The following is a 13,926-nucleotide window of genomic DNA, read 5'->3' on the forward strand; positions in this document are numbered from 1 at the left end:
AAGGATTCAAATAGTTCCGAATTTATTACTAGTATTTGCTTGAAGTTTCGAATGTTAATTTAATATGTTTCTATAAGACTATATTTTTAATACCTGTGGTTTTATTATATTCTGTGGGATTGATTATAGAAGTAATTTTTGTTTAATGGCTTTATTATAAGTTTTAATATATTATTGTTGTAACCAGAAGTAGCCTAGGGATTTCAGACAACATTTTTGAGCTCTGATCCCAATTGAAGAAATCAGCAAAACAATTATTATTTTTTTTTTATTGAATATATTGTCATGCATAACTCAATCTAGGAAATTCAATGTAGGTACTCATATTATGTATCTAATATTTTGAATGTTTTAAGCTAATAACCTGAGTTGTTGATGCTGTACCAAGAATAAAAAATATATTATAATTATCCATTAAATCGCTAATAATCATATTTTTTTTAAATATAACATAATTGTCCTAAAGTACTTATGAATATAGAAAGTAAAATATTAAATAAATACATATACCTAGCTGTTGGTTGATAATAATTAATAGTACCTACCTATGTGCTATTTTATAAAAAAAATAATAATATGATATGGAAAATACTAAAATAGTAAATTTCAAATTATTTTAAACAGCTAACACGAATGTATTTTTAATTACTTAGTACCTGGTAGTTAGATATTGAGACCATATTCATTAATGATAAGTATATGTTTATATACGATATACATACTTATAACAAAATACATGATAATATTATCCATTGTTAATCCCTTTTTTTTGTCAAATATATTATTGATTCCCTAAAGGGAATTTTTGTACACTAAGTGTTACCGATGGTTACATTTTGTTCATTGAAAGTGGTTTTTTAAATTAAATTAGTTCAAAACATAGTATTACGCGAAATCGCCAAGAACTAAATAGGAATTTCGGCGCCTTGTACGTGACTGAAATTACAAAACTTAAAGTAAAAAGAATATAAAAAAAAAGGTAAAAAAATAAATAAATACCGACAAAATCGGTTTTGTTCGTTCCATGTTTATTATAATTTGGGTTCAGATAGTTCGCCGAATGGACGACACATTACTGTTGTGCAGTTTAATTCTCATTCGGCGTTCAGTAATAATTATGCGGGCGCCTACACATATCCGTGGGAAGTCATTGAAGAATATTAATTGTTCTTCCAAAACACGTGGGGGGGCAAAAAATACTTATAATAATTTCGATACTATAATGTATTATTATAAGTGTAAATCAGAAATTTGTACTTTTTATACATAGGCACCTAAAATAGTATAATACCTATAATATTATATTATACGATTTTTTATTGACGAGTAATACGAATACTTATATGATTTTTTTTTTCAGAGCATTAACGTAGAAGATAATTTTAGCAAAATATCCATTGGTAAGTTTTGTCGTTTCATGTAATATCGCTTATTTTTATATTTACTATTTTTCATAATAATTAGTTGTGACGATAATAACTCAGATATTCTGGTATAGACAGTATTTACTACTTAGGTACTACCGGTTTTGGGTTTGAACTTCAAAGCTTTATCGATCGACTATAATTCTAATACTGTTTTATAATCGAGGTTAATTACATTATTTGTTTTGAAAACCGAATTAATCATATTTTCAATCTTGTTTAAACCTAGGTTGATTAGGCCATATTTAATACAATATGTTATTCCTCGTAATATTCTACCGAACTTTGTTTTTACTTTTATGAAAGTGCTTTTTTAATGCTGATCTACCGGTAAAAGAAGCTGTCTAGTTCAAACCGATAATGTACATTATTTAATTTTTATTCTTTTGGGCTGCTGAAATTAAATTGATATAGGTATAGGACATAGGTACATTAATTTTATTTATAAATGTATAATAAATATATATATATCGTTAAGCAGTTAAACGGTTTTTATTAAACTGGTAATAATCCTATGGTCTCCGCGACGTAACATTCAACCATCATAACATTGAGAAGTGATAAGATAAATCCTACAAGTTATAAGTATAATTATAGAAATTTACTGGAAATATATAATTTTTACTTGAGAATATAAATATATATTAATATTGTATTTACTATTCTCACTAATAGCGCTGAAGAAACTTCAGGTGCTAGTTCAAATTTGTTAAGAAACCTATAAAGTTTTAAAGTTACTTAACTTTCTATGATAAATAAATATATAGGTTCTATAAGTTATACTGTATAATATGATTAATATCAATATATATTTTAATTAAAGTATTTGGGCTTTAACATCAGAAACATGACAAACCTAAATTAAAAATATGAAATTATAAGCCAATGTCATTAAAATTTAGTTTAAACACACCTAATAAACATTTTCCCCGTAGGTAAATTATATTTTAGAAATACAATAAACATTCAACAATTAAAATTAATTTAGTTTTTATCAAAATATATGAAAGATATTTTTGAGTGATAATTATAAAAACAATAAAGACTCTGTGTATATTCTTTTTTCATACCTATTTTGTTTAAATGAGGTCATTGAATAACTTCCGCACAATAAAAGTTTTTGTTCTTAATCAAAATTCCAAGTATTATTGTTCAATATTGTTAATTATTAAATTTCAATAATTGTACAAATTAAGTATAATATACCTATTAAATGATAGTGCATTAATTTTAGTCTAATATAATTACTATGAATTATTATAAATGTATTAAGACACAGTTTTTTTAAAAGCTATACACTTGAGCTGATTTATTTAATGATATAATTAATTCTAGTAAATAAGTAAAATATAGTCCATGATATATTTTATTTGTTCCATATTATTTTAGGTACCTATATTAGTGTTATTACTTAGTAGTTATTACATACAGTATACAGTATATTTTATAATAAACATATACTTGGACTCACATATATATATATATTTAAATTTTATATAAAACTATTTATACTGATTCTGTTTATTTTAATAATTTAACTTCAAATGCCATTTCACAATTCATATCAGCGCTCTGAAAAGTATTCATTTTTTTTCTGGTTCTAAATATGTTTTTCGACCATATAGTCTTGGGTTATTAATAGTTTAATATATAAATTTAAAACAAAAGATTCATACGTAGTAAGTAATACAATTAAAATAATAAAAACAACCTACGGACTTGCATCTGTTGTATAGTAGGTATCGAGTACACTCAATACCTCGTCGTTTATAATGCAACTGCAAAAATACGCGTTAGATTTGAGTTCAATGATAAATAATATTGTATACCAAACAACAATTATAAGCAAAGGAAACGGGTGAATCCGCACCTCCTTTAAAGTATAATAGTTTATGATGTATTATATTAATATTATTATTAGCATACCTAATTTGGTAGGTTTGTCAAAAACATAGCATAAGATTCATGAGAATATTAGTAGAGCTCGGATTTTGCCCAATTTTCAATAAATTAGCCCCTCATTTAATTTTAATTTTTTTATATCGAATTATATTTAATTCGTATAAATAATAAAGCTTGTTAAAAAAAGAGCTTTAGTATCTCCAAGTAAATTTATCTTCGGAAGCTCCACTTATGTTTGAAGTCAATACTGATGTATGGTGTCAATAGGTCCGTATTGATGGCTTACAACTTATTAGTATAAATATTTTAAACTACTTATTGTGTCAAGAAAATAAAAATGTATGTAATGTCAAAACATTATAAGTCCTTTCGAATGATATTTTTTGAATTACAACAAAAAAATTTTCGTTTAAATATTAAATTGCATTGCTCAGAAGTTCAAATGCGCATAAGAAAAAAAATGTGATTTGTATTATATTATAATATTAGCCATTGGTAATAAAATTGAAAATGTTACGAATTTTTAACCACGCAATAATTTCTGTTATTTTTACATCCTTGTGTCTAAGAATCTAAAACGGTGTAATACACTATACTTACACTTTTGTAAGTTGTGTAAATAATGTATAGACTTAAAGCCTAAACATAAATCTATCATAAAAATATACCAACAGATCGATATAGTTGTATTTAATTTTTATGTAGTAATCTTTAGTTTTTAATTTAAAACTAAACGGATGTGATATACATAAAGGTGCTTTTGCAGCGTAATACGTGAATATAGGATAAGATAACTGCAGGTTGACGGCAATATAGGTAGATACCTATATCCCAATTCCCGATGTAACATCCTCTTAAAATTGAATAGCAAGTAATTATTTAAACAAACTGTAATTATTGTACAAACACTTAATATATAGATTTCCATTGATCTCTTCAGCTTGCAAAGATAATAAGTTATTGTATTTGTTTTCGTGTTGGTACATACAAATACTACACATATATTATAGTCACATATGAATGGAATTACTATTGCATAATTTCATATGACTTGGATGTGTACGTATTACAATCATCTTTACAAGAACATTTTTAAATTTGGCAATAAGTAGGTGTAATGCATGTGTATATAATATATATTATGTATTAGAGGGCTTATTAGATTAATCTACAGTATAAAAAAAATTGTTAAAAACGTACTTTTATCGGTTGTTTTATATAAATTACTTAGTTACCTACCTATATAGATTTTATTTTTATTTTTTATCAATAATTAAAATGTTTTAGGTTTACCATAAAGTTTTAGTTATTATTTTAAATCTAATTAAATTGTTTTGTAAAACTATTATAGTTAGTTATTATACTATAATTTTTGTTAGAATAATTATTTAATGGCTTGTAAGTACCTACACTTATATGCAGGAGTATATATTTTCTAAGGCGTAGGAATTTTTTTCAGTATCTTTTAAACTAAAAACCTTTGAGAAATAAATACTTTTGTTGTTTGCTGTGTAGTAGATTTTGAAAGTGGACCTATTCATTGAGTTTGTCTCTGTTACTATTACTAATACGGTAGGTTGCACTAATTTTTCCCAAAATCATCGTATATATTATAAAATAGTACCTAATTATAATAATACTATAACATATTTTATTTTTGTTATTAAACGTACAAGTCATACCTAAAAAATAGCCAAAATATTTTGAAAATTATATAATGTTTGAAAATGCTAATATAAATTATTTAGATGTCCATTTTAAAAAAATTAAATCGATTTCGTCAGAAACTGGGGTGGCGTAAGCCGTAAATATACCTACCCGTTTACCGAAATTATTTTGAAACGTTCTGAAACGTTTGACCACCCCTCCGAAGTAGATTTGTACTGCTCCAAAAATGTAGGACAGTCACAAAAAAAAAGAATCACACATCATAGTAAAATGTTCCTAGATTCTGAGCAATCTATTATATTCATAAAAAAAATGTTTATCATCCTTAAAATTTCAAAATTCTGTTGCAGGCTTCTATTTATTTATTTAATGTAGTTTATTTTTAATTCTATTTAGTTGGTACCTATAATATTTGAATCTTTTAAAATTTAATTTACTTATTTTTATGTAGCTCGCTTATAGGCTTCTCAATATTTAAGTCCTATTTACTTTTCTTGTATTCTCACTAGTACTCGAACGCCTTTAATGAAATAGACTTGAAATTATTATTTTTCTTTTTCTTCTATAGTGTTATGCAAATGGTATAAAATATTTCATACAAACTATTAAAGAATTTGGAAATTACTAATTTGAACTATCAAATGTAAAAAAACATAAAAATATTTATTTAGAAAAAATATAGTTAATTATGTAAATAATCAATGTAACCGCTGCTACACAAGTGTACAGCTGCCACTATAGTTAGACTAAAAACTAAAAATGTATAAGATATTTTTAAATATGACTATAATACATTTAATTGTAGATTATTATTAGGTAATATTTTTAAAACTTAACATTTATGAAGGGACCACGCATTATTTTATATAGTAGTTCATCATTTTAGAATCTATTTAATTTATTTTGATGTACAAAAATCTTTTCAATATATACATTATTTATGATCATTGATACGGTACCATTCATAAGCATTATTCATTCTTAATATTTTTTTAGATACACTTAATAGTCCATAGTCCACAAAGTTCTCAATGCATTTTTCAATGAAGAATGAATTTATCATGCATCAGCAAAATTATTAAAAATAGTGTTATATTCAATACTCGACAATTATTAATTAATTCACTGAAATGTTTTTGATTTTTATTTAAATAACAATGAAATAAATAAGAAAATTATTTCAAGTAAATAAAGTAACAAATATAAAAGTTAATTGGCAAAGTATGTTATAAAATAACTTAATAGGTATTAAAATGTATGATTTTATTTTAGGATCTTAATATAATATACCTTGTTAATAATTTAAAGTTCAAAATTTATTGAGTCCATTATTTACAATTTTAAATAGGTATTAGATCAGTTAAATATTTATTAATTATAATTATTATTTATTTTTATATATGTTATCTAAAATCATTAAGCTAACAATAGCTTTGAAAATTGGAGAACATAAATCATTTGGGACATTACATAGAATGTCGAAAATTGGTAAATGCGTGGGGTCGTGGGGAGGGGGTTTATGAGAATTTAGATCATGCCTTACCCTTCCCCCACCAAAAAATCCCTGATCGAAAAATAAACTATAATACTTTCTTTTGCAAACATTGTCAATAGAAAATTAGGGACTTACTTAAATATTGTCTTAGTAAAAGTCGTAAATATTTTGACTGAAAAAAATTCTTTATTTTCCTTGAATTGCTTGCTTAAATGGTTAAATGGTTTATTCTTATGATAAATTATAAACTGTAGGTAATGATTATGCGTACAATTATTCGTTTTTGGTAATTTTTGTTTTTTGTTTATCCTGAATATTTTGAAAATGACTGGACAATTTCTACTTTCGACTTCCTAAAGTGCAAACTTGATCTAATTTGATACCACAAACCTCCCTCAAAGTAAATAAAGAAATAATAAAGACAGCATTTTCAGGCAGACGAATGAATTAAAAAACAAATACACACCATTCTAAAACCAGTAAGTACATTCATGGCTCCGCTCAGAATCTAAAATGTGTAAGAAAACCAAGGTCGGTACTATACAATTCAGATCTATAAATAATATAAAATATAAATATAAAAATAGTAATAATAATAATAATATAAATATATTGAATAAATAAAAATGTAAATCATGTTTGTTGATGATTACACATTTACACGTAATAGTTGTGGTTTCATATAAAAACTGAATACTGAAGATTATCTTATACAAATGTACTTATGTAATATTATATATGTTACAGTTACTATGAAACTTTTTAGAAATTCGTAAAATATATAAATACTAAAATACTATTATAGTACTTACATACATTGTTTGCCTTTATTTAAATTTGATTGTATTATAAATATTAAATGTTATACTCTGCTCTATATTTGATAGTATTAATACTACTTTAAATAATATGCTCATTATTATTTATTTTAAAAAAATTGTCCATAGTTTTTTTAACTTCCTAATTTTTCTTTGTATACTATCTAAGACGAGAACACGGGATAAATATACTTTTATCGTTTGATTACTTTATCCGACATCATTTTAATGTGTTTAATACAGGTATATAATAAATAATATAAATTTGTACCGTCCACTATAAAAATTTAAATATTCAGAAATTATAAAGAAGTATTATTGAATAGGATTCGTTGTTATCGGCTCAACTTTTCATCTTAATTATAATCCATCAACTAGACGCATTAAAGGCCGTTAATACTAGTTGTATCGATAAAATACTTAGAAATCATATAGTTTAAAAAATAAATATATTGTATTCATTCACGTGTACTATGATTTTACTTAATGCTTATGCGTGTACCTACTATATTATAAAGGTTATCAACAAATTTACTAGTTAAAATTAATTGTATTTATAATATTTTTTTTCTTTATACTTTATACTCGATTTAATGTTAGTGTTACTAAACTTAGTTTCTATACGTAACATTAATATTTACATATTTCATAATTTTTATTTTATTTTTACATCAATCACGATTTTCAATTTTTTTTATTTTAATTTTAGTTTTACATTGAATTAAATGCAAATTATGTAATTTAGATATTTGTATATATTGTGCCTATTTTAGGTTTTTTTTATTGTAATAAAAAATGAAATGTCTTAGGTTAGGTTATACTTAACTTATAATTTAGTCAAAACAGATCGTCACTTGTATTTTAGATAACGATGGTGCACCGTGCACGTATAAAAACAAACGAGTTGACGGATGGCTACAATAATAATATCCCTGATAATATAATAAATTATAGTATTCATGGTTCTTTAACCATAATCATTTAATATATTTTAAATAAATATAGGTATAACACTACAAGTCATGCGTTTTTTTATTTATATATTTTAAACCTTTTATGGTAAAATGTAAATTCTTATTTTATGAAGAATTTTCTCAATTCAATATTAATTTTGTAATTTATTAGGTACCTATCTAATTCCAAATCGTTGATATTTATTCGACATTGCATGGTTATTTTGTAGTATTTGTTAGCACATTATTCGTTATTGCTTATATTATTTGAAAGTAATAATAATTGCTATTTGTTATTTTCGATGATTATCGGCGCATTGGTACGTAATAAGTAGGTAAATGTGAATATTTCTAATAGACAAATCTAAATTTTTACGAACATCGTCATCATATGAATGCTGAGATTAGTTTATTTTATTTGATCACGACATCACGCGCGTTTACAAAATTTGTTCTCACAGTTGGGAAATAGCCAATCGAAAAATCTATTGTACTCGGACCCCACGAACGCATTACGTATAACTTACGTGAACCATGAAATACATTATTTACCAGATGTGCGGCAAGACCAGGGAAATATAATTTAAAAGAAAAATGTATGTTGTAGGTAGCTGATGCTGTATATACAGCGGTATGCGATGGTGTTTACTCGTTGTACTATATGTTATAGCCACGAGGGTTATAGGTAGAAGAAAACATCACAGCGCCCAAGCTGTATAGTGCATACATATAAACACTACCCTTCGTTTTTGCTATAGCAGGCAAGTGGAAGGAGAATTAAATACATCAATGCACCTGTCTTTTTGATGGTACACATTCATAAAGGACAATAATAAGATATTTTTTTTTTATGACAGAAGGACTGAATAATGTATATGTATATACCACTCACCATTTACATTTTTATATCTTATATTGTGTCTACATTTTTTTTTATCATGTGTTTAAAAAAAAAAACATCAAGCTAAAAAAATAAATCTTCCACGTTTAGTAAATAATACTATTGATTTTATTTATCTTTACTTTTTAAGGAATTTACATTTATAAAATTCACTATTAGGATGACAATTTTATTTCTTGTTTTGATTTTGATTTATGGAATTTCGTTTATAAATGGTTATGGTTTCGTTATGGATATCGTTTTTGGTAATAAATTAGATCTAGTTGGTAAAGTGTAAAACAACTCCAGTGCTGTTTAAAATAATCAGAAAAACCAAAAAAATTAAGAAAAACGTAAATACAACGCGAACTAACGCAATACTAGTTTTCATAATCAATTTGTTAAAATTAATAACTCTAGACTTGAAATTGTCAACAAATATTTATATTAGCATATTATAGACTTGATATATTTTCAAAATACGTACCTCTTTTTGTAATATTTGTAGACATTTGACAATATGTTTTGGTTTTTTGTTTTACCCATGTATAATCGTACACGATACAGTTTTTGTTTAAAAATCAAAAATCTTGAAAAATTAATGCAACGTCCCTCGTAATTTGTTTGTGCAACGAATGAAAGCTATCAAAAATATAGTCACATTCTTTTTTTATAAGTGTTTGAAGTTCAAATTTCTACGAAATAAATGTTCCGACTATTTATGATTTGCGGAACTATTTAAAGCCAACGAAATTATTTGTCCGAAGTTTTGAGATAGATACCTATCATGTGACGGGCACAGCCTATGTACACGTATACGAGAGCGTCCCCGCGAAATATGTTCTCACAATAATGTCACTCATTCTACAACAATGGAAACGACGTGCGTCGGTCACGCGTTGCAGCGGTTTCTGCCGAAAGCTTATTTTATTGTACCAGTCGACTTTCGCACCCTATATACACATATATGCGTACACACATATGCTGTACTTATACGATATTCATTACACTGACATTCATATTTTATTATTAGTATATATATATATGTGTGTTATATCCCATGCACAATGAACGCTCTTGTTCGCCCACCCATCCGCCCACCCTATTCCTCGAAAAAGGGCGTTCGTCACTCTCCGACGGGTATTATAATAATACATCTCCTTCTGTAGTGCGTGAGTATATATATAATATACATATATACATACATTATTGTGACTATTCGTGCGTATTTTGTATGTGCGCGTGTGAAAGTCATTTATGGCCTGTTAAATTTCCGACCAGATTTTACTATTTATCTCTTGTGTTTAAACGCGGGAAACGGTTATGAGAAGATTTGCATGACAATATCTGTCAATGACAATTTTATTTTAAAACGCTTTCAGACAAAAATTATAATTGCATTTCTTACAGTTCATTATTTATTATTTTTGTTTATAGGTCCATTAATATTTTTTTTCACTTTTAAACAGTTGGGCAGCCATATAGGTAGGTACCCTACTGTGAATGGGTGATGGGTGTTGTTATGAATCGGCTTTATACTTGTTTGACTTTACCCAATGATGCGAGATAATAGGTTAGACATATACTAGGTTATTGGTACGATGAATTTATAAATAATAATAAATCCATGCATTAAAATAACAACTTTAAAAGAAGTTTAGTCCAACTAAACTTAGACCATAGTTTAATGTTTCTCTGGTTTTAACATTATCTTTTAAAATATGGTACTACGCCACTACGGTTGATCATGTATGGCATTTTAAGATTAACACCTCTGTGGCTCTGTCAATACTATAACCAAATAAATTATAAAAATAAATTGAGTTACAAATATTTATGTCTCAAAGTCATCATATTTTAAAACGTATAATATGTGCACGAATATTTTGAATCTGCCGGTTCAGCTATAATAATAATATCTACCTAGCTGATTATAATATGTACCTAGATATTCAAGCATAAATAATATTGTTTTTTTATTAAATTTTAAGAAAATATCAGATAATATGCTTTAACATTTTTTCATAGTCTAAAGATTTCTTTCTTTTAATTCTTAGTGAATTCAATTTTTATATTAAAAAAAAAAACAAGAAAAATGAATACGTATAGTTTCGTGATCTTACTCGATTTTCCCTACACATTACTGATTTTCTTATCATTATATATATACAACATTAATTGAATTGAAATTACGTTTTTTGTGTAGGTTAGGTTATGTTTTTGCACCTGTAGAATTTATATCTTTTAATTGGTACCTAGTTGCTAAAAAGCTTAAACTGTTGAGATATTTAGTTATATTATATTTACTGTAAATAAATATACTATAGGTACTCTAATGTAGTAAATTATTTGTAGTAAATGAAGGTATCAAGTACCTACCTAATTATAGTTTGATAAAAATGGAATATATTTGTAGTTTGATCATTATTTAACAAATGTTGTCTTTTAAAAAAAAATTTGGATAAAGACTGCATTTTAAACATATTTGTTTATATATTTAAATATATATTTATATAAAGTTTAAAAGTTCAAATGTAACTAAAAGTTTATACAGATTTTCGGTTGGTACTGAATTTTTGATTCATTAATGAAACACCTCGTGAAATATACCTTATAATTTCATTTTAAAATTTTTATCTATTATAGCTTTAAAAGTTTAAATTACATTTTATGATTTAAAATGTTCCATTCATATAACCCACTCTTACAAAACGATATCTATCCACACTCTATTTTGAATCAATAAAAATAATATTTTTTACTGTTATGTGTATTTTTGGAACTATTGATTCTTCTAAATACATTTTATAGTTTGAGAAATGCTAATGAAGCATTGTGTTGCTATAATGTAAGCGTGTTTACTATTTATTCATGTTTAAAAGTCTACTTATATTTTACCATACATCACGATAGTTTGAAATCAGATTTATTTATCTGGATACGGTATATTTAATTTTATGGTTATCAATTTATAATAGTATAGGTAGGTAGCTATATCTATATATAGTGCATTAGTGTATATATCCATCGTCCACCGACTCCAGTAAATTTTACCAATTTTTCCGCTATTCATGATAGTGGTAAAGGGTGAACACGGTACTATTTTTCAACATTACCGACAGCTTTTAATCAAACTGGAACCCTTTCAAAGGACCTTTCCGACGTGTGAATAATAGCAAGCAATTAGTTCTCTCTTTCTCCGTCCATTTTTTTTTCTGTACTTGTGTGCATCCGATATAGACAAATGCGGAATAATAAACGTCGGGTCGTCTGTCCGGCGATTTTTCTACGAGCTCACAACCTGCTTCGTTACGCGTATCCGGTGAAGTTCGGTGACATCGACGTCACCGGCCAAGAAAAATCGCATCAATCGGAAATCCAATCGAATCTCACGCCAGGAAAAATAATGTTTGATTATACATGCGGCCTCGGTGGTCGAGAATAGACCTCAAATCAACCATATACTTTAAAACACTCAAAAACTATCAATTTTTATGTCTATAGGTGGGTATGAAATAAAGTGCAGGATGATGATGTGTCGTTTTAGTTTTATCGTATACCTACTGTGCCGTATCTCATTTTTTTATATGTTAAGTTTATGGTTATAAATTTAAGGAAAAAAAATACACTTAATCATTTAAGTTAGCGCTAATACCTTCTTAAATTTAATAGTTTAATATATTTTTGTCGGAAAAGATTCGTACAATTAAATCCTAGACAATTAGGTGGGTATGGGTAATAAATTGTATTTGTAAATAGTTATACGTAAATTAATATTGGTTAAAACTAACATTAACATATAACATTTTATAAACTGATTTTGGAAAACATTTTACATGGACTAAAATCATAAAATTAAAATTAAAAATCTAATTTAATTTAAAAATATTCTCTTGTGCACTGTAGTTTTGTAAATTATTTTAGTGTTAAATATAATTACTCTTATATTTTGGTAATAACTAAGAAGTAATAACCAATAAACATTTTGCTTATATTCTGTTACCTAGTAATTTAAGAAAAAATGTATTTATATTAAATAAGTATAGGTATTTGATTTGAAAATAATCTAATTACAATATTGCATTTTCTGTTAAGAAATCTTTCTTATATATTTAGGGTTGGCCATTCCCGAATATGTAAGCGTTCCATGTGCTTCTTAGTTCTTACACTGTAAGGGTGGGTTACGGAAACGGGATATTTAACAGGAATACGAACAATTAAAACGTAATACCTATAAGTCAGTAATTTTTTTTGTTTTTGTTATAGGTATTTTATAGTTTTGAGACAAAATACCTTATATTTTTAAAAACTATTTTACCATAATGAGCAAGGGTTATCCACGCTGAAATAAATATTATAAGTATTATTTTTTGTAGTCAGTCATTCAAGTGAATGTAAATTGTTCTATAGTGTTATTTAATTCAACCAATATTATTAATCTTCGATTGGTTGTTGATAGCTATGAAATTTTGTATACAATGCATGTATTGGATCTTACGCAGAACGCATTTCATTTTTTAGATAGGATGCGGCTACAAGGGTATAACATTGTGTCACGGTATAAACACGGAAAATATGAAATGACACCCACAATTACTCTGGGACTGGAGTAGGACTGAAATAATCGAGGACCAAAATGTCAAAGTTTCACCGAAAATATAATATCGATAATTACCAAATTTCAAATAAACCTCCAATATTATTAAATACTTTTGGTGGTAAATAACTGTGTACCAACAATATTGTATTCTTATTTTACCTATTCTGTGGTATATAATATACCCGC

The 13,926-nt window shown here is 26.1% G+C and overlaps 1 protein-coding gene across 3 annotated transcripts in view; it reads left to right on the forward strand.

Moving 5' to 3' along the window:
• Positions 1-13,926, forward strand: part of LOC132951202 (fat-like cadherin-related tumor suppressor homolog) — a 149,433-nt gene that overhangs the window by 15,343 nt on the left and 120,164 nt on the right. For 2 of the 3 annotated variants that reach the window (XM_061022970.1, XM_061022972.1), the window contains exon 2: positions 1,361-1,400. The exons of the other annotated variant lie outside the window; for it this stretch is intronic. The gene's annotated coding sequence lies outside the window, so the exon portion shown is untranslated. The remainder of the gene's footprint in view (positions 1-1,360; positions 1,401-13,926) is intronic. 3 annotated transcript variants of the gene reach the window in all.

The sequence above is a fragment of the Metopolophium dirhodum genome, chromosome 8 (assembly GCF_019925205.1).
Source record: "Metopolophium dirhodum isolate CAU chromosome 8, ASM1992520v1, whole genome shotgun sequence".
Lineage (NCBI taxonomy): Eukaryota > Metazoa > Arthropoda > Insecta > Hemiptera > Aphididae > Metopolophium > Metopolophium dirhodum.